This window comes from Schistocerca cancellata, chromosome 2 (assembly GCF_023864275.1).
Source record: "Schistocerca cancellata isolate TAMUIC-IGC-003103 chromosome 2, iqSchCanc2.1, whole genome shotgun sequence".
In the NCBI taxonomy this organism is placed as follows: domain Eukaryota; kingdom Metazoa; phylum Arthropoda; class Insecta; order Orthoptera; family Acrididae; genus Schistocerca; species Schistocerca cancellata.
The window spans coordinates 916,575,617-916,600,677 of NC_064627.1; positions in this window are offsets into that span (position 1 = coordinate 916,575,617).

A 25,061-nucleotide genomic window follows, 5' to 3' on the forward strand; every position below is an offset into this window, starting at 1 on the left:
AGCTTCTGCGGGAGACAGGCAAGCTGGAGATCGGACAGGTTTGTGCGACCTTGTTGCGATGGCGACAGACGCTTCGCCCAACGACTCATCGTGCTTTTCATCACTGACAGGTCTCCGTAGACATTCTGCAAACGCCTATGCATATCTGCCGTGGTCTCATTTTCCGCCAAAAGAAACTCAATGACAGCTCGCTGCTTGGAGCGTTACAGACGCCGTTTTCAAAGCTACGTATAGTGACACCACCTATCAGAATTTCATTAAACTATCGTGGCTCAAGCTAGAATATTCCACGATTTCCCAAAAAAAAAATCACATTTTCTGGTAAGAAACGTGCAGTACCCAAAAGGCCAGAAGGAAACGAAATGAGACTACACAGTTTAAAGAGGGTATATGACGTTGTTCCTCTGATTACAAAAATTACAAAATCGACTCAAATTTACAAAGAACTTGACAGCATGAGCCCACTCACCAGAACGACGTAGCATTCCCTCTGGCTTGGATACACGAACTTGTTCGATTGCGAAGGATGTCACAAAGCCATTCTATCCTCTCCTGAGGCAAAATGGTCGTCATCTCTTGTAACTGGTCCTTGATATCCCAGATAAAGACATTGGGACGGAATTGATGATCGATCTTATCCCACACATGTCCTATCGCTGACAGATCTGAGGATCTTCCTACCCACGAGGGTGCCTCAACATCACGCAGACATTTCATGGAGACACCTGCCGCATGTGGATGAGAATTGTCCTGCTGAAAAATGGCACCGCGATAATGTCTCATGAAAGGCACTACATGAGAACACTGGATATCTGTAATGTAGCCCCGATGACCGCTGGCGATGGTCATCCAGGTGGTGCAGGAAGGTGATTCATCGCTGAACATAACAGGACCCCATTCATCAACAGTTTGTGCTTCCTGACCACGGCAGCACTCCACACGAAGTGGTTTGTGTTGCGATGTTAACGGTAGCCTACGGATGGATTCTTCTCTATCAGTTCTACCTGGTCTTCTTTATTCGAGTCAGAGGTACAGTAAAATGAAGACATATACAATACATACAAAGAAAACTATACAGTATTCACCCTGAATTGGGCAACTTTGATAGCATTGGGTGCTGCAGACGTTAAGTCCCTCATGATACAGCTGGTTGGGCATGAGTTACATTTGAAGAAATACCGGGTTGAAACTTCCTAGCAGATAAAAATTGTGTGCCGGACCGAGACTCGAACTCGGGACCTAGTTCTGCCAGGTTCGCAGGAGAGTTTCTGTAAAGTTTGGAAGGTAGGAGACGAGGTACTGGCAGAAGTATTGCTGTGAGGACGGAGCGTGAGTCGTGCTTGGGTAGCTCATATGGTAGAGCGCTTGCCCTAGAAAGGCAAAGGTCCCGAGTTCGAGTCTCGGTCCGGCACACAGTTTTATTCTGCCAGGAAGTTTTATATCAGCGCACACTCCGCTGCAGAGTGAAAATCTCATTCTAGATGCCGGGTTGTCTGCAATTCACCGCATTCGCACAGTGTTCTGTTGGCAATTGGCAGTTGGAAGCTCCATTTAAAGAGACTGTCCCTCGACCTTGCGAATTCGGTCCATAGTCCGTTCAAGGGTTTCTAGGTGACCCACTTCTTCATGTGTCCAGGCGGCAGGGATTCTTGCGGTGTCATCCAGTTTGACAGGTGTTCGCAACTTTCTTTCCACTTGGTGAGTCGGGTAGCCGCAGCTGATCCTTATGTGAAGTTGTTAGGAAACTCTTCCTGGACTTCAGTCTTGGCTTGGCAGGTTGATGTCCAACGACTGGATGTGAGGTCACTGTATTTGATTTATGCCTCTCTATGTTAGCGGCTACCTGTCTTCTGATGTCATATGAAGCAATCCCAGTGAGACATTGAACTTTGTCCATGGAGGTTGGCCTTAGGCAGCCTGTAACAATCGTCCAGCTGTCATTTAAAGCTACATCAACCTGCTTTGCATGTACTGAATTGTACCACCCTGGGCAAACATACTCTCCTGCAGAATAGCATAAGGCAAGAGCTGTAGTTCTTAATGTTTGTGGATGTGTATCCCAGTTCGATGCCGACAGTGAAGCTGTACGGACGGGGCGGGAGTCGTGCTTGCATGGCTCAGATGGTAGAGCAATTGCAGGGGAAAGGCAGAGGTCCCGAGTTCGAGTCTCGATCCAGCGCACAGTGTTAATCTTCCGGGAAGTTTCACCCTGTATAAAGATCGTCCCATCCTACTGCACTAATTATTACTACGGGATAGCACATGCGAGTACACACCATTTCAGCCCGTCTGGTTAGCCGCTCGGTCTAACGCACTGCTTCCCAGGCGGAAAGACTTGCCGGTCCCCGGCACGAATCCGCCCGGCGGTTTAGTGTCGAGGTTCAGTGTTCCGGACAGTCTATAGGTGGTTTTTACACGGTTTTCCATCTGCCTCGGCGAATGCGGTCTGGTTCCTTTTACTGCGCCTCAGTTACACTATGTCGCCGATTGTTGCGGAAGGACTTTCTTTACGTAGGCGTACACCTTAATTACTCTACCACGCAAACATTGGCGTTACACTCGTCTGGTATGAGACGTTTCCGGGGGGGGGGGGGGGGGGGGGGGGTCCACGAGAGGCCGAATCACACAATAAGCATGGGTTCTGTGTGGTGCGGCGGGGGGTGAGTGGACTGCTGTAGCCTGTTGTGAGGTTGTGAACCACTGAGGGCTACGGTGAGGACGAAGCCTCTCCGTCGTTTCTAGGTCCCCAGGTCCATACAGTACAATACAGTACCCAACATTTCACTGGCATGACTTACGCTAGCAGTGGAGTTCCAGGTAGGACGACTATATTATCTTCAGCGCTCTAAAGCGAACAGTGGCTCTTTTAAGCGGTTGAACAAAATTTTGGTCAGATTATTTTTCACAAGTTTAGTTTGCGACGCTTTTGGAGCTTAGGTCTCCGTCAGCAGCAGCCTGCTGGATTTACAGGACACCGTGAAGAGATAACTCGGGCAAACAACGTGGTTTTTCCGGCGCTCTGCTCACGCTGGGAACGGCCGGGCGGCCAGGTCCGCACTGGGTCGGCGGCAGCGCATCAAAGCGGCGTCTCCTGTTACGCAAAGCGGAGGCAGGTACGGCCAGCGTCGGGTTTCCGCCGTAATTGCGGGACCTCCGCCCACGCCGCGTACCTGCCGCGGACGTCGGGTTATGACGGGTGCCCGGGCGCAGACCTGCAGCTCCAGCTTCCCCAAAGAGTGGTTCTCACACTTCTCGATGTTCGTATATCCACAACACCGGGTGTACAAAAAGTCACTTTACAAACTCAAGCAGTTGTTGCACAGTCAAAGGCAAGGTCAAATACACTGTTGAGTGAAAACGGTATGACCACTGTCCATTGGGAGAGTCAGTGCCGCCTCGTAGCGTTTCCGACAGGTTCAAGTGGCTCTGAGCACTATGGGACTTAACTTCTGAGGTCATCAGTCCCCTAGAACTTAGAACTACTTAAACCTAACTAATCTAAGGAAATCACACACATCCATACCCGAGACAGGATTCGAACCTGCAACCGTAGCAGTCGCCCGATTCTGGACTGAAGCGCCTAGAACGGCTCGGCCACCGAGGCCGGCTTGCCGGCAGGAAGATATCCTCAAAAAAAGAAAAAAAAATGGCGCGTCACGAAGAATAATCCAAATGGCACAGAAATCGGCTGATGTGATGTACGAGTACACACGTACAAATGATTACAATTTCAGAAAAATTGGATGATTTACTCAAGTTTCACAAACTGAGCAAATCAATAACACTTTGGTCAACTTCACGCCCTTATGGGAGGAGTTATTCGGCTTCGCATTTGTTAGTACATCTACATCTACATCCATACTCCGCAATCCACCTGATGGTGTGTGGGGGAGGGTACCTTGAGTATCTCTATCTCCCTTCTATTCCAGTCTCGTATTGTTCGTGGAAAGAAAGATTGTCGGTATGCCTCTGTGTGGGCCCTAATCTCTGTGATTTTAGCCTCGTGGTCTATTCGCGAGTTATACGTAGGAGGGAGCAATATACTGCTTGACTCCTCGGTGAAGGTATGTTCTCGAAACTTCAACAAAAGCCTGTAAGCCAGTACCGAGCTACTGAGCGTCTCTCTTGCGGAGTCTTCCACTGGAGTTTATTTATCGTCTCCGTAACGCTTTCGCGATTACTAAATGGTCCTGTAACGAAGCGCGCTGCTCTCCGTTGGATCTTCTCTATCTCTTCTATCAACCCTATCTGGTACGGTTCCCACACTGCTGAGCAGTATTCAAGCAGTGGGCGAACAAGTGTACTGTAACCTACTTCCTTTGCTTTCGGATTGCATTTCCTTAGGATTCTCCCAATGAATCTCAGTCTGCTTCACCTCAGTCTGCATCTGCTTTACCGACGATCAACTTTATATGGTCATTCCATTTTAAATCATTCCTAATGCCTACTCCCAGATAATTTATGGAATTAACTGCTTCCAGTTGCTGACCTGCTATATTGTAGCTAAATGATAAAGGGTCTTTCTTTCTATGTATTCGCAGCACATTACACTTGTCTACATTGAGATTAAATTGCCATTCCCTGCACCATGCGTCAATTCGTTGCAGATCCTTCTGCATTTTAGTACAATTTTCCATCTTTACAACCTCTCGATATACTACTACGTCATCCGCAAAAAGCCTCAGTGAACTTCCAATGTCATCCACAAGGTCATTTATGTATATTGTCAATAGCAACGGTCCTACAACACTCCTCTATGGCACACCTGAAATCACTCTTACTTCGGAAGACTTCTCTCCATTGAGTATGACATGCTGCGTTCTGTTATATAGAAACTCTTCAATCCAACCACACAATTGGTGTGATAGTCCATATGCTCTTACTTTGTTCATTAAACGACTGTGGGTAACTGTATCGAACGCGTTCCGGAAGTCAAGAAACACTGCATCTACCTCGGAACCCGTGTCTATGGCCCTCTGAGTCTCGTGGACGAATAGCGCGAGCTGGGTTTCACACGATCGTCTTTTTCGAAACCCATGGTGATTCCTACACAGTAGATTTCTAGTGTCCAGAAAAGTCATTAGAGTTGTTGGGTGTCCTCCTGTGGGATTTCGTTGCCAAATTATGTCCATCTGTCGTATTAGATAGTCAAAATGCCAAGCTGATCGAAGAGCCCTGCCCATAACGCTCCAAAGATTGTCAGTTGGGGTGACATCCGGCGATTTTGCTGCCGGCGGTGGGATTGGCAAGAACTAAGACAAGCTGTAGAAACTCTCGCCATGTGCGGGCGGGCACTATCAAATGGTTCAAATGGCTCTGAGCACTATGGGCCTTAACATCTGTGGTCATCAGTCCCCTAGAACTTAGAACTACTTAAGCCTAACTAACCTAAGGGCATCACACACATCCACGTCCGAGGCAGGATTCGAACCTGCGACCGTAGGTGTCACGCGGTTCCAGACTGAAGCGCCTAGAACCGCACGGCCACACCGATTGGCTATGGGCACTATAGTGCTGAAATGTAAACCCAGGATGGCTTGTCATGAAGCGGGCGTGGAATATCGCCGACGTACCACTGTGCTACAACGGTACCGTGGGCGATAACCAAAGGGATACTGCTATGAAAAGAAATGGCATCCCAGACCGTCACTCCGTGGTCTCGGCCCGTATGGCGTGCGACAATCAGGCTGGTATCCCACCACTGTCCTGGTCATCCCTGCTCATTGGGGCTCAGTTTGAAGCGGAACTAATCACAGAAGACAATTCTATTCCAGTCAATGAGAATCCAGGCCAAAGACGTGCCTGGAGTCGCCCCAGATAGCCGTGGGATACCATCCCGATTGTCGCCCGCCATACGGCCCGAGAATCAGGAGTGGTGGTCTGGAGCGCCGTTTCTTTTAATATTTTCATTCGCGCCACCATTACAGCACTGCGGTACGTCGACGATGGTCTACGTCCGTTTCGTTGCCCTTCATGGCAAGCTATCGTGGGCTTATACTTCAGCAAGATAACGTCCGTACCCACTTGACTCCCAGTATCTTCTTCCTCCTCCCTCAGATGAAGAAACTCTAGAATAGCAGGCATTTCTAGAGTGACGACAAGATGTTTTCGAGTTTGGATGTTTCATGAGCATCCAAATCGATGAAATCTTCAACTACGGTCTCCACCAAATCATCCATCCGATGGATGGCATTACTTTGCTATGGGGACATTCATCGGTACCGGCATGGGGTTTGCGGTAGTAGCCATCATGACAATTGCGGACTCCTTAAACATTATTGCGAAACATTTGTATCCCTGCATGACTGATGTGTTCCCGACGGCGATGGTATCTTTTAGCAGCGTAACTTCCCGTATCGCGTGGCCAGAATCCTTTTATAGTGCTTTCAGAAGCTTAGCAGTGAATTGACGTTGAAGTCTTGGCTGTCAAATTCGCTTGATTTGAACGCGGTGGAACGTATCTTCGATACACACTACTGACCCGTAATTTACGATAATCGGGTCACCTTGTGTAGTCATCCGCGGCCAGTTACCTCCGGAAACTTACCAAGGACATACCGAATGCATGTCAAGCAGAATCACAGCTATATAAGCAAGTGCTCACAATGTTTTGGCTCGTCAGTGAACCTATCGTGAAAAGTCACAGCCATATTATACACGATCGTATCAAGACAATAATATATTGTGACTCAGAAACTTTCATCCGATTTCAGTAGACTATATCATCTGCATAAATGAAGATAGAAATCGTGGGTGAATTTTAACTTACTCATAGAAATAGTAAGTTTACGTTGCCGCTAGTTACTTCTTTATGTTTTTCTTATATGGGTTTTCCAGTTGAAGCCAGATTGTTCTCTCTTTGGTTCAGTATCCATTGTTTTTCGAGATGCGAAGGCGACAACATAGACACAATAGGCGTTCTGCCTACTCCGTTTCAGAAGATGGAATTCAGTTTCAACAATACGACGTGATTTTCGTGGTGAGTACGGCACTGCACCTCCTACAGTCCGAATAATTCAACCATTGCAAAAGCAGTTGCAATGCACTGGTGGTTCTCGTAGGGGAAATCTACAGGTCGCCCCTATGTGTTCGTTCAAGATGTAGAGCTCTTTCAACAGTTTTACACGCAGAAGTGTACCTGTCCTGCAGGCCGAAGTAAGGCCGTTCCACCTGTGTGTGTCTGTCGCGTTGTTAGGGGACGTTTGTGGTCCAGTCCATACGGGATTCAGTTGCTAGAAGCTCTTTATGGTAGTGAATGTGTATAACTGTTTGAATTCTTTCTAGTCGTGTAGATGGAATACAAAAATTTCCTGTCACGTTTAGTGTTCATTGATGAGGATACGTGGACAAGTCAACCCCACAAACGTAACTATATGTGACGCACTGCAGCCACATGCATAAAGGAGCATTATATAACTGTGAGCTGCCTCAACGATGTATCGCCTACAAGGAGCGTAAGGATTTCGCGCTACGCCTTTGGCCTCCAGAGTCGCGTCCTCTCACGGTAGGTGAGTTGTCTTTTATTGTATGGATTTGTGAAACTATTTATTGCCTCCAATTCCAACGTCTTTGGGCCAACTGCGACGGCGATGGTAGCAACAGTGAATATAATAGCTCCAGACTGGAATGTTTGTCGCGCGTCTGGCGGAGGGCACGTTGAACGATTTTGAAAGGTAAATTAAAACTTTGACCCTAAAAGTAATAGAAAAGCCTAACACAAGGTTGTATGCGCATGCATGTAAAAGATGTACAGGCTGTCAATAAAATACCGCTATCATTTACACATAGAGCATTGTGGTTTGTTATAAAACATTCAGCAGCTTTCAAAGTTGTCTTTCTGTTGGCTGAATTTCTATGTATACCCTACGTTTCGCTCGTAGAACATCAGGTTCTGCCCGTGTATGGGTCAGCACTGCACCATCAACATTTCTGATTGATTCACTGATCTGAACAGAAAGGGTAGCAGTGTCACAGACTGGTGTATTGTACACGCGATCCTCGACGTAACATCACAAAAGGAAGTCTAATGGCGTGACAATGGGAGAGTCGAACGCAGGTTCAGACTCCAGTGTTGTGGATGCACTATTGCTGGAAGGTGATTCACAGCTGTAGTTCTTCGATCTGTGTTAGCATGATTGTTCGAGCGTGTCCAGATAAACATTTTCCGTGATGGTTTTCTGTGCCATGGAAAGTGGGTCTGTAATCCTATTGTGCATTAGGCCACACCAAATTCAAAGCTACGGACATGTTCACGAGTGTTATATGAGTTTTCTGAGCCTCAAATGTTAATGTTGTAACGACTCACAAGTCCAGAAATGAGGAACGTTGCTTCATCTGGAAAATGGCACTTTTTCAGGTATTCATTGTCAGCATCTGTGGAACCTGGAACACGTGAATGCGTACCACAGGGGACGATTCCTAGCTTCAGTGCGTGGACTGTTTGCTCTTTGTACGTAAAAAGACGTAACCACTTACGTAACACTTTTTAGGCAGAGGAACTGACTTCCGGAGGTGCGCAAACATGCAGCTTGCACTCTGGGGGACACCTATTACGAGGAAGGCCCTTAACCTGCCTCTTTAACGTTTTTGAACCACGACATTAGCTCTGTTTCTGGCAGCGGTGCCCTCTCATTGTGGCGTCGATAACGTCGCAGTACCGCTGTCACATATTCGGATTCCGCATACCAGACGACATATTGCGCCATAAAGGAAAGAAACTTTGAGAGCTGCTAGAAGCTTTGCAACAAACCGCGATTCTCTATCTCTATTAGTTTACAAGTTATGGTTTTGTTTAAATATAACGAGATTTTATGGACATCGTGTACCTTCATAAAGTGGCGTGGTAGTTTTGAAAGTAAAAACTTTGTAGTCCTGTGCAAGAGTTGAAATTTCCAGCAAGTTTCTAGCTTATTTCACGTACATGGTATAATCTTCAGCAATTAGGTGAGAGACCATATACGGGGTGAGTCACCTAACGTTACCGCTGGATATATTTCGTAAACCACATCAAATACTGACGAACCGATTCCACAGACCGAACGTGGGGGGAGGGGCTAGTGTAATTGTTTAACACAAACCATACAAAAATGCACGGAAGTATGTTTTTTAACACAAACCTACGTTTTTTTTTTAAATGGAACCACGTCAGTTTTGTTAGCACATCTGAACATATAAACAAATACGTAATCAGTGCCGTTTGTTGCATTGTAAAATGTTAATTACATCCGGAGATATTGTAACCTAAAGTTGACGCTTGAGTACCACTCCTCCGCTGTTCGATCGTGTGTATCGGAGAGCACCGAATTACGTAGGGATCCAAAGGGATCCTGATCTTACACCTCTAGACTTCTGTGGGGTACGTTAAAGGAGATTGTGTTCCGTGATGTGCCTACAACCCCAGAGGATATGAAACAACGTATTGTGGCAGCCTGCGGCGACATTACACCAGATGTACTGCGGCGTGTACGACATTCATTACGCCAGAGATCGCAATTGTGTGCAGCAAATGATGGCCACCACATTGAACATCTATTGGCCTGACATGTCGGGACACACTCTATTCCACTCCGTAATTGAAAACGGAAACCACGTGTGTACGTGTACCTCACCTTTCATGGTAATGTACATGTGCGTCAGTGAAAAAGACCAATAAAAAGGTGTTAGCATGTCGACGTAATGTGCTGTTCCAGTCTCTTCTGTACCTAAGGTCCATCACCGTTCCGTTTGGATTCCTACGTAATTCGGTGCTCTCCGATACACACGATCGAACAGCGGAGGAGTGGTACTCAAGCGTCAACTTTAGGTTACAATATCTCCGGATGTAATTAACATTTTACAATGCAACAAACGGCACTGATTACGTATTTGTTTATATGTTCAGATGTGCTAACGAAACTAACGGGGTTCCATTTAAAAAAACCTAGGTTTGTGTTAAGAAACATACTTCCGTGCATTTTTTTATGGTTTGTATTAACCAATTACACTAGCCCCTCTCCTCACGTTCGGTCTGTGGAATCGATTCGTCAGTATTTGATGCGGTTTACGAAATATATCCAGCGGTAATGTTAGGTGACTCACACTGTATATAGCCCTCTAGCGGGCGCGCCTATGTATGAAGTACGTTAACCAGAAATAAGATGTCTCGTACCGTTCCATTGTCGTTTTACAATTGCGAGCCCGTACCTATTCTTTCACTATTGCATTATCCAGCAAAGTGCTAAGCTGTGCTGTCTTACGTCCAAATGAGCAACAGTAATATAAAATAAACAGGGAGCTATGTGAGAAAAAAATTACGATCCGTGCAAGAAATTGATCCAGATTCCCAGCTATCGGCACAATCCCACATGAAGCGGTTGCCTACGAGATAGCTACCAATCGAATAAGCGATCGGCTGGGATCGGATGCAACTGCGCTATTTAACGCATCAAGTGGGTGAATAGTGTGGGGGTAACACTTGTACGCAAGAGAGAGATAAAAAGAAAGTTTATTGTATTACTTTTTAGTCAGACGGAGTTATACCTTAAACGATGATGGATCAATCCATGTCCTGTTTTTCTACGTAGTCTCCATCATGTTCTATGCTCTCGTCCTGTAGGCGTAGCCATGTTTTCACTGCATGACTGACAGGATCCGTGACAGAAAGCCCCCCCCCCCCCCCCCCGTCGGTCTCAAAATGCTCCAACAATGTAGATGAAATGGCCTTTCTTTGAATCTTGTGGTCCTCTGTGAGCATTCGTGGATCCAATGGTGCCGGCCGGTGTGGCCGAGCCGTTCTAGGCGCTTCAGTCTGGAACCGCGCGACCGTTACGGTCGCAGGTTCGAATCCTGCCTCGGGCATGGATGTGTGTGATGTCCTTAGGTTAGTTAGGTTTAAGTAGTTCCAAGTTACAGGGGACTGATGACCTCAGACGTTAAGTCCCATAGTGCTCTGACCCATTTGGATCCAATGGTGAGCACCTCTTTGAATATCCGAAAGTGTCGATCATTGTAAACGCACTTCCAATGCTGACCGACAACTGTAGAGCCAGTTGTCGAGTTGTGATGTGCCGGTCGGCACGGATAATGGCATACTCACTGTTCAGCATGTCTAGAGCAGTGACTGCGGCAGGACGTCCCGAGCTTTGGCTGACCATGGAGCTCTGTTTCTGCTTTTCCTGAGGCTGTAACTTTATTTACCTATTGCCCAATTGTACTCCTATCAACTGCAGCATCGCCATACACTGCACGCAAAAGTTTATGGATGTTCATCAAGGTTTCTTTTTGTGCAAACAAGAATTCAACAACAGCAAGCTGCTTGTAACGTGAATCGTGTGTAGACGCCATTTTGACGCTGCACTACGGCTCAGCCACCAGCCAGAAGGGTTCGGAACTTCACCGGCGCACAGAACAAACATCAAATGTAAAGCACCAACGAGAACGTTTGTCTATGAATATTAATGGCTTTTTAAAAAGATATGGGGCATTACTTACAAGGGGAGGCCACGACGTATGAAACGCTGATTTACTGTAAACTTCGTACACTCGTAGCAGGACAACAACATGTGTAAGCCGTAGCGCGTACTTCTCAAGCGTTATTGAGGAAATCGCAAGATAATTTGGGTCGTCAAATATCGTCCAATGTAAAGCTGTGCGTGGCCATTTTTACCACGAAGCGTCGGCAGCCGAGTGGTAAGCCGGCACGGTAGCTCAGCGCGTTCGGTCAGAGACCCGGTTGGCTTCTGTAATAGAAAACTGAGTGGAAGGATCAATAAACGAACTTGAACGGATGTCATGTGACACAACGATCAACAACAAACAAAATTAAAATAAAAAAGAACAAGTGGTTAGCGTTCGAGCTGCAGAAAACGAACGTATGTGAGGCGAACGTTCGACTCCCGCTCGAACACAACTTAAAAAAAAAAAAGTGGTTAGCGTTCAAACCCCGTAAACGCTGGGTCGCTGGATCGAGTCCCACTGTACGTTTTTTTTTTTTTTTTTTGTATTTCTATCACAGTCATTTTCGTTACTGTTTATATTACAACTGATGTAATGGAAAAAATACGTGTAATCGGATGAACTTTTATTAAATTTACAATGTTATTTGGCAGTCTACAAAATTTATTAACACAAATAATATAATATTCATTACTACCGACTATTAAACGACCAAACCCATGATGTGATACTGAAAATGTATGCTTGTCCGTGATTTGAGAAATCCCTTATACTTGGAAGGAGTCCGAAACGACTTGTTACCTCCAAGTTTTGACCGGCACAGACGGCTTTCGAAAGATGTGCAATTAATCGTCGCTTTCGACATTACGAGTACTAGTTGCGGAATGGTATTATTCGTAAAAATATGAAAAACAAAGTTGCATTGAATAAATGCTATGTTTCCGCACCCGCAAGGTCTTTTGAGGTTTTCCGTGGAAAAACAAACCTCGTTACCATTTTCAAAAACCTCTCTTTCAGCCGATAATTTGGAAGCAAACCATGCATAACGCAGCATTTCCTTAAATATCGACGCTGATCATTGGTCATGCAGTGTCGAGTGTGTTTTAATAGCGTCTTCACGAGAAGCAATTTCTCGTTCTCTTTCGATTAAATACGAACAATTTTGAAGACACGGACACGGATACATTTTCAGAATCACTTTATGCGTTTGGTCGTTTACTAGCCGGTAGTTACGAATATTATATTATTTGTGATAGTAAAAATTTCTAGACTGCCAAATAACATTGTAAATTTAATAAAAGTTCATCCGATTACACGTATTTTTCCCATTGCATCAATTGTAAAATAAATAGTAAAGTAAATGACTGTGTTAGAAATAAAAAAAAAAGAACTGACGGGTGGGACTCGACCCACCGACCCAGCGATTACAGGCTTTGAACGCTTACCAGTCGGCTGCCGACGCTTCATTGTAAAAATGGTCACGCACAGGTATACATTCGACGATTTTTTTTTCTTTATTGTGATTTCATTCCCCTGTCCCAGATGGGCAGGGGAGGGCTGTCAGCGGCACAATCCGCCGCTCTTCAGCCGAGAGACATGACAACTAAAACAAAAATAAAATGATACATACATAAGGAGATAAAAAAGGGGAACATAACACAGAGTAAGGGGAGAAAATGGAGGTAAAAAGACATGGACATGTAGACGTTCATGGGGGACAGTTAAAAAAGTCACCAGAAAGTTAAAAAAAACACAGTTGGCGATGCTTGAAACACAGAGAAGACACTGAATGCGCATGCACAGGTTAAAAGTTTGCCACAGTATTAAAAACACTCCGAAACAACACACTTAAAACCCACTAGCAGCACACACGATGAAGAGTAAAACTACCAGGTGGGATCTGCTGAGGGAAAGGTCAGAGAGGATGGAAAAGGAGGGGAGAGCATGGGGCAGCTGAGGAAGCGGCACGAGAAAGAGAGGAGGGGCAACCGTGGGTTCACGAAGAGGCAGGAGACACATGGGGCGGGAGAGGAAAAGGGCAGACAGGGCAGGAGGGAGCGCAGAGACACTGAAAGGAGGCACAAGAGATGGAGGGGGAGTAGGAGGGGAAAGCCGCTCAGAAGGAGGGAAGGGGAGGAGAGGGAGCCCTGAGGAGGAGGCAGGAAGAGGGGGTTAGAGTTGATAGGAAGGGTAGATGTCAGGGCGAAGCTCATCATCTGGGAGGGGTAGATGGTGGAAGTTGTGTTGGGAAAGGAGATGGAGGGTGTGGAGATGGAGAGAGGGAGGGACACAACGGTAAAGGTGCGGCAACTGGTTGGGGGTGGAGAGGAAGGGAGACACCAGGGGGTGAGGGGGATCAAGGCGACGGACAACATATAGTGTGTGGATGTGTTCAAGGAAAAGGAGAAGGTGGGAGAAGGGGATGAGGTTGGAGAGGATGCGCGTGGGGGACGGAAGGCGGATGCGGAAGGCGAGGCGGATTGCATGGTGTTCGAGGATTTGGAGGGCTTTATAGAACCAGGGAAGGGCGGAAATCCAAGCAATGCTGGCATAACAAGGGATGGGGCGGATCATGGATTTGTAGGTGTGAAGGATGGTGGAAGGATGCAGACCCCACGTCCAGCCGGACAGGAGTTTCAGGAGGCGGAGGCGGTTGTAAGTTTTGTTTTCGATGGTAAGGAGATGGGGAGTCCACGTGAGGTGGCGGTCGAGTGTGAGGCCAAGGTATTTGAGGGTAGGAGTGAGGTGGATAGGACGGCCATAAATGGTGAGGTAGAAATCATGGAGGCGGAAGGAGCGGGTGGTGCGGCCTATGATGATCGCCTGGGTCTTGGAGGGATTAACACGGAGGAACCACTGGTTGCATCAAGCGGTGAATTGGTCAAGGTGGATTTGGAGGGTACGTTGTGACCGTTGAAGGGTAGGATAAAGGGCTAGGAAGGCAATGTCATCAGCGAACTGGAGAAGAATACATTCGACGATATCTGACGACCCAAATTATCTTGCGATTTCCTCAATAACGCTTGAGAAGTACGCGCTACTGCTTACACATTTTGTTGTCCTCATGGTGTACTACGAGTGTACGATGTCTGCAGTAAATCCTTGTTCCAAACGTCATGGTGAACAACCCTCATATATCGTAAGTTTATTTTATCGGTGTTTAATTAAACTAAGTCTTGTGTACATAGTTCCGCGTAGTCAGCGCATACACAACTTTCCCAATAGAGCGCGCCCCGCCAAGCACAACAGCGCAGGCGCAGCGCTCGTCCGTCTCCGCACTACGAGATGGCGCTGTCTTAGAGACGGACCAAATTCTGCTTCCGCCGATCCGCGTATTAATATGTAACGCAGCCAACGAGATTGCTGCTAATGCAGAACTTTTTCTTCTCGCGGATCACACTCACGCAGTGATACCTGAACGCTCAAGGTATTATAACGAGTGTGCAGACCTCCGATTAGTCAGTCTGCATTAGTCTATAGTCAGGTTTCAGTCTGCGCCTAATAAGATTATCATATTCCTATACATAACCATGAAGATAAATGTATAGACACTTTGTCAAGTATCAGAGATGTGTGAGAATAAGATTAACGTACAAAGACCAAAGGAAATTCAGATTGTCAATTGTAAATAGCATCCAGAATCAAGTTAAGTAAGGTTTATGATTTTTATTATTTTAATAAATGTGTGTGAAAATTAATCAAGTTCTGTTTAAAGCTGGTCACCGTCAATCTGCTACTCTAAGCGTGCAAGTGGCATTTCTATCGTCTGACCTAACGGCAGAAGATAAACACGGCACGATAACACCACGAGACATATTGCTGACACTCGTCTATTCCGTCCGCCGCTCGTGGTCTCGCGGTAGCGTTCTAGCTTCCCGAGCACGGGGTCCCGGGTTCGATTCCCGGCGGGGTCAGGGATTTTCACCTGCCTCGAGATGACTGGGTGTTTGTGTTGTTCTCCTCATTTCATCATCATCCAGGAAAGTGGCGAAATTGGACTGAGCAAAGATTGGGTAATTGTACGGGTGCTAATAACCGCGCAGTTGAGCGCCCCACAAACCAAACATCATCATCATCACTCGTCTATTTCGCTAGAGCGACAAGTCAAAGAATCTGATGGTGTGTCTACCGAAGGTCTTACAGTACCCACACCACACTAAGATTAAATAATGATTTTGCTCATAAATGTTTACTTTTGTAACATAAGGACAGGTATTTACATTCTGTACAAAGTACGCTACGCACCCGCTCTTGTTATAAAAAAAAACGGCGTACCCGCTACGAGCAAGAATCATGTTCTGGTTACTGTAGGCTACCTGTGATTTGTAATTTCACAACCAATTCCGACATTTCGAGGGCAACACGGAGGCAGCTAGCTGCCTTACGCGCGCTGCCCTGTGGCAGCGAGCGACAGACCCGCGGCCCTTGAGCTGTCAGCGGTGGGCTGGCCCGTCAGTTCTGCTGGCTGGGGCAGCGACCGTTGGAACCAATCGCTAATTAGCCGTCATTACGGCCGCGCCGGAAACAAATGGCGGGCCGCGCCGACCGAGGACGACCGAGGGCGGCCGAGGACAGCCGAAGGCGGCCGAGCTCGCCCGCACGCCCGGTAGCGCCGTCGCCATCGCCCGCCGAGCGGGCCCGGCGCGGCATTAATAACGCAGCGGCAGCCGACCGCCGACCGTCCATTTATCACCTGGCGCGCCGCCCAAAAAACCAACAGCCGCCGCTGCTGCTGCCGCCGACACGCTCCGCAGGGCAGCGACGTGCCCGCCGCCTGGTGGCCGGCGCTGAAGCTTGCGCGAGCAGGCCAAAAGACGCTCCGGGCATCGATGGTGTCTGCAACAAACAGCCGCATTAAAATATTGGTTCCTCATAGCGTTTTATGCAAGTGCAGTCATAAAGTTTTAATTATCATTACGAAACAATGAAGCAGTGACCGTCAAACTCGGTGACAATATTGGCTGACCTCCATACACTGATGAGCCGAAAGATTATGACCATCTGCTTAATAGCTTGTCAGTCCGCCTTTGGAACGAAATACATCGCTGATTCTATCAGGAGCCAACAGTTTGTTGGTAGGTTTCCGGGGCTATGTGGCTTTAGATGTCTACGCACAGGTCATGCAATTCGCGTAAATAACGAGCCGTGGTGACTGTAGACTTTCCCGGCGTATTAGTATATCAAATTTGATGTTCGGACGAAGACAATTAAAATGGTCCAAATTTAAGATGGAAATTGAAACGGAGGGAAAGTTACCTTTTTTGGATATACTAATTTATAGAAAAGAAGACGGAACTCATGGACACAGTGTTTGCAGGCTCAAATGGCTCTGAGCACTATGGGACTTAACTACTGAGGTCATCAGTCCACTAGAACTTAGAACTACTTAAACGTAACTAACCTAAGAACATCACACACATCCACGCCCGAGGCAGGATTCGAGCCTGCGGCCGTAGCGGTCGCGCGGTTCCAGACTGTAGTGCCTAGAACCGCTCGGCCACTCCGGCCGGCAGTGTTTGCAGGAAACCGACGCATACCGACAGGTATTTACATGCTACCAGTTGCCATCCATCTTTTCAACGAACAGGAGTCCTTCGGACCTTGGTTAAACGAGCATATGCTGTCTCGGATGCTGAAAATTTGCCACAGGAGCTGCAACATCTTAAGGACGTGTTCAATAATAACGGCTATACGGACCGCCAAATTCGACGTGCTTTTCAGTTTGGACCTCTACCTGAACCTTCTGAAGACACCTTTAGGTCTGTGGCTTTTCTTCCGTATGCTGGGAATGTGTCCGCCAAGACAGGTAGACTTTTGAAGAAATATGAGATCAGATGTGTTTTTCGTCCGCCAACTAAGACTCGAGCGCTTCTTGACTCTGTCAAAGATGATGTAGGTTTGAGGAAGCATGGCGTTTACAGAATACCGTGTGAGTGCGGGAAAATTTACATAGGCCAAACTATTCGTACCGTCAACGACAGGTGTATTGAACATCATCGCCCTACCCGATTATTACAACCAGATAAATCAGCGGTGGCTGAGCATTGCCTTACAGAGGGACAGAGGATGTTATACAATGAGACGCAAGTACTTGCAAATGTTTCTCGGTACTGGGATTGTGTTTTAAAAGAATCTGTCGAAATCAGACTAGCGGATAATATCATTAATCGTGATAATGGATTCCCGCTAACAAGGGAACCTCCCCATCGCACCCCCCCTCAGATTTAGTTATAAGTGGGCATAGTCGATAGGCCTTGAAAAACTGAACACAGATCAATCGAGAAAACAGGAAGAAGTTGTGTGTAACTATGAAAAAAATAAGCGAAATATACAAACTGAGTAGTCCATAAGCAAGATAGGAAACATCAAGGTTAGTGTTAGCTCAGGAGCGCCGTGGTCCCGTGGTTAGCGTGAGCAGCTGGGGAACGAGAGATCCTTGGTTCTAGTCTCCCCTCGAGTGAAAAGTTTAATTTTTTTTATTTTCAGACAATTATTATCTGTCCGTCCGTCCGTCCGATGCGAGGTAACTGCGCCGTAGTATGGGGCGCTACACCTAAACAAACATCGAAACAAAACATATGTTTTGCCGGCCGAAGTGGCCGTGCGGTTAAAGGTGCTGCAGTCTGGAACCGCAAGACCGCTACGGTCGCAGGTTCGAATCCTGCCTCGGGCATGGATGTTTGTGATGTCCTTAGGTTAGTTAGGTTTAACTAGTTCTAAGTTCTAGGGGACTAATGACCTCAGCAGTTGAGTCCCATAGTGCTCAGAGCCATTCAAAACATATGTTTTGACAGAGCACAGGGAAAATTGTGCGACTGTGAAACTGTTGCATTCATTTGTTGCAGTTTATGTGACAAACTCTTATGTTTTCATCACTTTTTTGGGAGTGATCCACAAGAAAACCTAAATCGGGCAAGGTAGAAGAATCTTTTTACCCATTCGCCAAGTTTACAAGTTAGGTGGGTCGATAACATATTCCTGTCATGTGACGCACATGCTGCCACCAGTGTCGTACGGAATATATCAGACGTGTTTTCCTGTGGAGGAATCGGTTGACCTATGACCTTGCGATCAAATGTTTTCGGTTCCCATTGGAGAGGCACGTCCTTTCGTCTACTAATCGCACGGTTTTGCGGTGCGGTCGCAAAACGCAGACATTAAACTTATTATAGTGAACAGAGACGTCAATGAACGAACGGACAAATCATAACTTTGCAAAAATGAAGAGGGAAAACTTTTCACCTGAGGGAAGACTTGAACCAAGGACCTCTCACTGCGCAGTTGCTCATGCTAACCACGGGACCACGGCGCTCATGAGATCATATTGTCATTGATATTGCCTATCTTGCACATGGACTACTCAGTTTGTATAATATGCTTATTTTTTACATAATTCCACACAACTTCTTCCTGTTTTCTCGACTGATCTGTGTTCAGTTTTTCAAGGTCTATCCACTGTGCCAACTTATAACTAAATCTGAGGGGGGTGCGATGGGGATGTTCCCTTGTAAGTAGAACGTGGAATCCTGTTTTATCAGACATGAAGAAACAACGGCATCTGAATCGGCCGGCTACGAATAATCATTTGTAACGATATATCATTTTCAACAGTATTCACCACCGGAGGCGCTGCAACTCTCTTGGCGCCAGGGGGCAGCAGGAATGATTGAGTGCGTGCGCACTGCATCTAGCGCATGAGCTGTTGTACTTCCGATGCATGTAAAGGTGCAGTCATTTGCGTGTGGAATCAGCGTAGCTTTCCTCACCTGATGATGGCGGCCAGGTGGACCGCTGAAATATTGTGCTCAGATGACAGTTTGATCCGGCTGGAAACCCGACAAGAATTTGATAACGAGCCGTTGATTTTTGCACGCGATGATGGCGCCCGACAGCGACTCACGTGTGTTCCATAGGATTTGTATCAGGCGAATTTGCTCGCCGAGACATCAAAGTGAGTTCACTATAATGCTCCTCAAACCGCTGCAGCACTTTTCTAGCTCTCAGACACAGACAATTGTACTGCTGAAAAATGACATAGTCGTCGGGAAAAACATCAAGCCGCCCGGGGTGGCCGTGCGGTTCTAGGCGCTACAGTCTGGGAGCACGTGACCGCTACGGTCGCAGGTTCGAATCCTGCCTCGGGCATGGATATGTGTGATGTCCTTAGGTTAGTCAGGTTTAAGTAGTTCTAAGTTATAGGGGACTGATGACCTTAGAAGTTAAGTCCCATAGTGCTCAGAGCCATTTGAACATTTGAAATATCAAGCATGAAGGGATGCAGATGGTTCGCAGCTGCTAGCGTGTCTTCCATTACTACGACAGGTCCCATGCAAGCGCATGACAATGTCTCCCATAGCGTAAGACTGCTCCCACCAGCTTGCGTCCGTGGCACGCTGCACGTTTCGGGCCGATGTTCACCTCGATGACGCCGTTTGTGGGGACGAGCGTCGACCTAGTGTAGCCGAAATGTGATTCACCCGAAAAGCCGACACATTTCCATTCATCTACGGTCGAATTCCGATGGTCCCGTGCCCACTGCGATCATAATTGGGTCAACTTGCGAACAGTTCGTGGTGATGTGCTGTGGAGCTCCATGTTCAACAATGTACGATTCTGCTCTCTCGACGAAGATGCCACCGATCACCATCCATACTACTTTACAGAGCAGACAAGCCTCTGAACGCCACGTTCTGTAAAGAGTCGTGCATGTCCAATCATTTAGCGCCTAGTGGTAGTTCGACTGTCCTTCTTCCTCTTCCCATAGATGCTTACGACAGTAGCACGTGAACGTTCGACCAGCTTCGCTGTTTTGGAGATACTCGTTCACAGGCTCCGCGTAATAATAGTCTGCCCTTGTCAAAGTCACTTATCTCAATGGATTTACTCATATGCATCCCATATCTTCGCTAGCGTGATCCTCCGTCCGTGTCTGCTCCGCTTACATACTTTTGTTACGCGTCAAATGTTCACAACGCCAACAGGTGGCATCCAACGTCGCAGTGGACGGTGGTCATCGTGTTTTGGCTGATCACTGTATATTCGCTCTTCAGTGTGACGCTCTTTGCCCAACTATGGAAGACTTCGTTGGGCCTCTATCAGCAATGAGGAAATGGCTCGCTACACAACACTTTGATACTGACACTGAACTACATACCGGTATAAGCCAACGGTTACAATCGCAGGCTGCAGATTTTTGCAGAGACGGTATTGAAAACTTGTGCCACTTTATGGTAAGTGCCTCAGTTTGAATGGCGACTATGTAGAAAAATAGCTTAAGAGTGTACCATTAAAATACATACAATAAAATTTGTTTTTTTGATATAGTTAATTTTTTATTTCGAAACGTCTGTTACTCTCTGGGTAACCCTCATACTACCCCTCGTATTGATTTTCCGTCAACGTCAATAGTTCACAACCACTTTACGGTTGGTGACAGTGGGTGAGTAATTCGTTACCATTACAATAGTTCTCTCTCTTTCTCTTTGTATCTGTGAGTGGTGATGATGATGATGATGAGCGTTTGGCGTCATTGGCCGGGAGGCCCCTCGCGGGGCAGGTCCGGCCGCCTTGGCGCAGGTCTCATTACATTCGGCGCCACATTGGGCGACCTGCACGCCGGATGGGGATGAAATGATGATGAACACAACACAACACCCAGTCCCTGAGCGGAGAAAATCTCCGACCCAGCCGGGAATCGAACCCGGGCCCGGAGGACGGCAATCCGTCACGCTGACCACTCAGCTACTGGGGCGGACTCTGTGAGTGGTAAGAGGGAGCGACTGACAATAAGACGCAGTATCTGCCTGGATAACTCTTATTTTACCGCTATTGCCATATCTATGGATGTATGTGGCACAAAACAGAATGTTCACAACACTCCATTAATAAAATGTTCTCGGTCTTACATCCGTATCAAGTGCTTTAAATGCAACAACATTTCAACCAAGTATTTCTCGGGCATCGTGAAGGAAAATGACTGCTGTTGGTTTGTTTGTGTGCGCTTATACAGATTGTTCGGAAATTCCCCTTACAAACTTCTAGGACTAGTAGAGGGAAGTAAGTACTAAATATTCTGAATAGGAACCATGTCCGGAAACGTACCGTTTCCGTTCTACGACCGTTTCATTTCGGATTTGTAACGCATCCACGTCTGACGAGGGAAAGATAAAAGTTGCAGAGTTGCTTGTTCTGGTACACAGTAGTGTAGACATGAAGCAGTGACACTGAATGTCCGTCAGGAAATACAGTTTCAGGGTCATGATGCACCACCTCACTTATCACGTGCGCTTCGGAGACATCTCAACAGACGATCTGGTGAAACATGGATAGGCCGAGGCTGTCCACCCGCGTGGCCAGTGCAATCACCTGATTTAACTTGGGAGGGGGTGAGGGGGGGTCGAATTCAACGTTTAATTTATGAGACTACAGAGGAACACCTGCCGGCATGAGTTCTGGCCACCGCACTAGAAACTGAAGGAGACTAGGTGGGATGGAGAGTGCGTACCAGAACATACTTTGTAGGTACAGTACGTTGTTTGTAACAACGTTGATAGCCGCCACATGCACCAGTACCGTTCTGTACATACAGTATGCTGGGTTCTTTTTTGTTTTGGAATAATGTAAATACGTAATTTGTAATTGTCAATACTAACAAATGCGCTTAAAGTGACAAATTGATGTTTCGATATGTTTCCTTTCGAACTGTTAGCAATAATGTAATATGTTACGCCTCATTCAATTGCTCAAGTACAATTGTATGAGTGAAACAAGTGAACCGAAACGGTCGTAGAACGGAAACAGTACGTTTCCAGACATGGGTTCCTATTCAAAATATTATGTACTCACTCGTCTCTACAACTTCTAGAAATTTGTAACGGCATATTCCGAACACCCGGCGTACTCTCCTTACCGGCTGGGACATGCTGAAAAGTAATGACTACGATTTTTTATCTCAAACTTTTAAAGCTCTTTAAATAAAATAGACGTCACTAACATTCTACATCTTTATTCTTCATGTCTACATGTTTCCAGCCCGCCACCGCTAGAGGGCTCCGAGCTGCAATGTATAACATGGCGGTATGTAACATAACAACCCGTACGACGTTGCGTGAGAAACGGCGTACTGTAATCTAGTTTTGAATTGTAAGAGTTGGTCCGCACGCGAAGCACCCTCTCCTTCAGCATGAGAATGACAGAGCACACACGGGTGCTGCGATATCTGCAACAGTCCGACGCTTTGGGCTGGCTATCATCGATCATCCTCCATCCCTCCGTACACCGCCGGCCGCTGTGGCCGTGCGGTTCTAGGCGCTCAGTCCGGAACCGCGCGACTGCTACGGTCGCAGGTTCGAATCCTGCCTCGGGCATGGATGTGTGGGATGTCCTTAGGTTAGTTAGGTTTAAGTAGTTCTAAGTTCTAGGCGACTGATGTCCTCAGAAGTTGAGTCGCATAGTGCTCAGAGCCATTTGAACCATTTGAACCTCTGTACACCCATCTTTTTAGAGATGTATGCTGGTCTTGGCCTTTCAGTACAGGATGTCAAATCAAACGCCTTGCACCCGTCTAATTTCCGATCCCTTATTTTATTTGGCTACCAGCTTCGGCGATTTACTACGCCATCTTCAGGCCTGCTGACCGACGTGTAGGAAGATTCCAACTTAGGTTCTTGTCAAAATAGGGGTCAGCATAAAAATGCTGGTATCTGTAGATTTCTGCCTGATAACAGCGATCACTTCAACCATCATCTGCCGATTCGGCAAATTATAGTTGAAGTGAATGCTATATCAAGCATAAATCTACAGATACCAATATTTGGTCGCTGATCCCTATTTGCACCGAGTCGGCAGTTGATGGTTGAAGTGGTCGCTGGATCAAGCAGAAATCTACAGATACCAGTATTTGAATGCTGGCCCCTATTTTAACCAGAACCGAGCTTAGAATCTTCCTACACGTCCGTCAGGTGGCCTGAAGATGGAGTAGTAAATCGCCGAAACTGATAGCCAAATAACATAACAGTTCGGAAATTAGACGGCTGAAAGGTGTTTGACATCCTGTCTCCCCCATACCATCCATACTTGGCCCTATCCGAGTTTCATCTGTTTACAAAATTTAAAGAGCGCTTTCGAGGACTGCCCTTTGATGGCGACGAAGCGATTCAAGCAGAGGTGAGATTGTGGAGCCATTAACTAAGTCAAACATTGAACAGTGAAGTTATGAACAAACTGGTCTCTTGTTGTAAGAAATGTGTTGTCGGCAGGATGGTTCAAATGGCTATGAGCACTATGTGACTTAACATCTGAGGCCATCAGTCCCCTGGAACTTAGAACACCTTAAACCTAACTAACCTAAGGACATCACACACATCCATGCCCGAGGCAGGATTCAAACCTGCGACCGTAGTAGTCACGCGGTTCCGGACTGAAGTGCCTAGAACCGCTCGGCCACCACGGCCGGCTGTCGCCAGGATGACTATGTTGATAAATAATTATGCAGACGTGAAGAATAAAAATATAGAATGTTAATAAAGTTTGTTTTATTTAAAAAAGCATTAAAATTATGGTTGTCAAACTGCGGCCCGCGGGTCGCATGCGGCCCGAATCATGTGTTCGTGGGGCACGAGGTTCTCTGCCGTATTTTATAATAATATGCTTCTACCTATTAACAACAGAATCCACAAGAGACTCATGGATTCAGCAGTAGAGGGTAGGAGGAGTTGGGGCAGACCGAGGAGAAGGTACCTGGATTCGGTTAAGAATGATTTTGAAGTAATAGGTTTAACATCAGAAGAGGCACCAATGTTAACACTGAATAGGGGATCATGGAGGAACTGTATAAGGGGGGCTATGCTCCAGACTGAACGCTGAAAGGCATAATCAGTCTTAAATGATGATGATGATGATCCAAATACGTCAGCTTACCTTAAGAGCCTCTTAAGAGTATTTTTTCTTACTCAGTAACAAGTAAAAATAGTTACAGGGACAGTAAAATATCAAGATGTGCTTAATTTTATCTCAAGTTGGTGAATATGGCAAAATTTGGTGCTTACCTCAGGGGCTGACTGGTTATGTAGCGCCGACACTGCGGGTTTAGTGTAAGTGACATGGGGAATACTTTACCGTTTGTCTTCCAATGGTGACAACTCACGAGCGTGCGTAATTAACACCCATCAGTGCGGAGGTATAGATGTCAGACAGAATTAACATGGATTCGTGATTGAGCGTTATGGAGTCCGCCATCTTCAAATGTGCTACAAGTCGGTAGCAACGAATATGAATCCAAGTTGGTAGCAACTGATAGAAATCAAATTAAATTTTTTGCAATACAATGCACTGAGCGAGAGAAAAGCGACATTCAAAACATTTAGTAAACATCTGTGAACGTGTTTCATGTGACAGTTACTGATCTTAATTAATAACATACTAATTTATGTAGGCTCCCAATTAATAGTAAGATCGATAAGGGAAGGTGGGGTTCAGTGACCAGGACGGAAAAGTGACCACAGCATATTCTTTGTCCTGAACAGCGCTCCTGCGTGCCTAGAAGTGGTCAGACTAATTCTATTATATATCGCCACGGTTGATAGTGAGTTTAACAGAGGAAGCTTGTTCCATTATTTTCCAGTACAAAC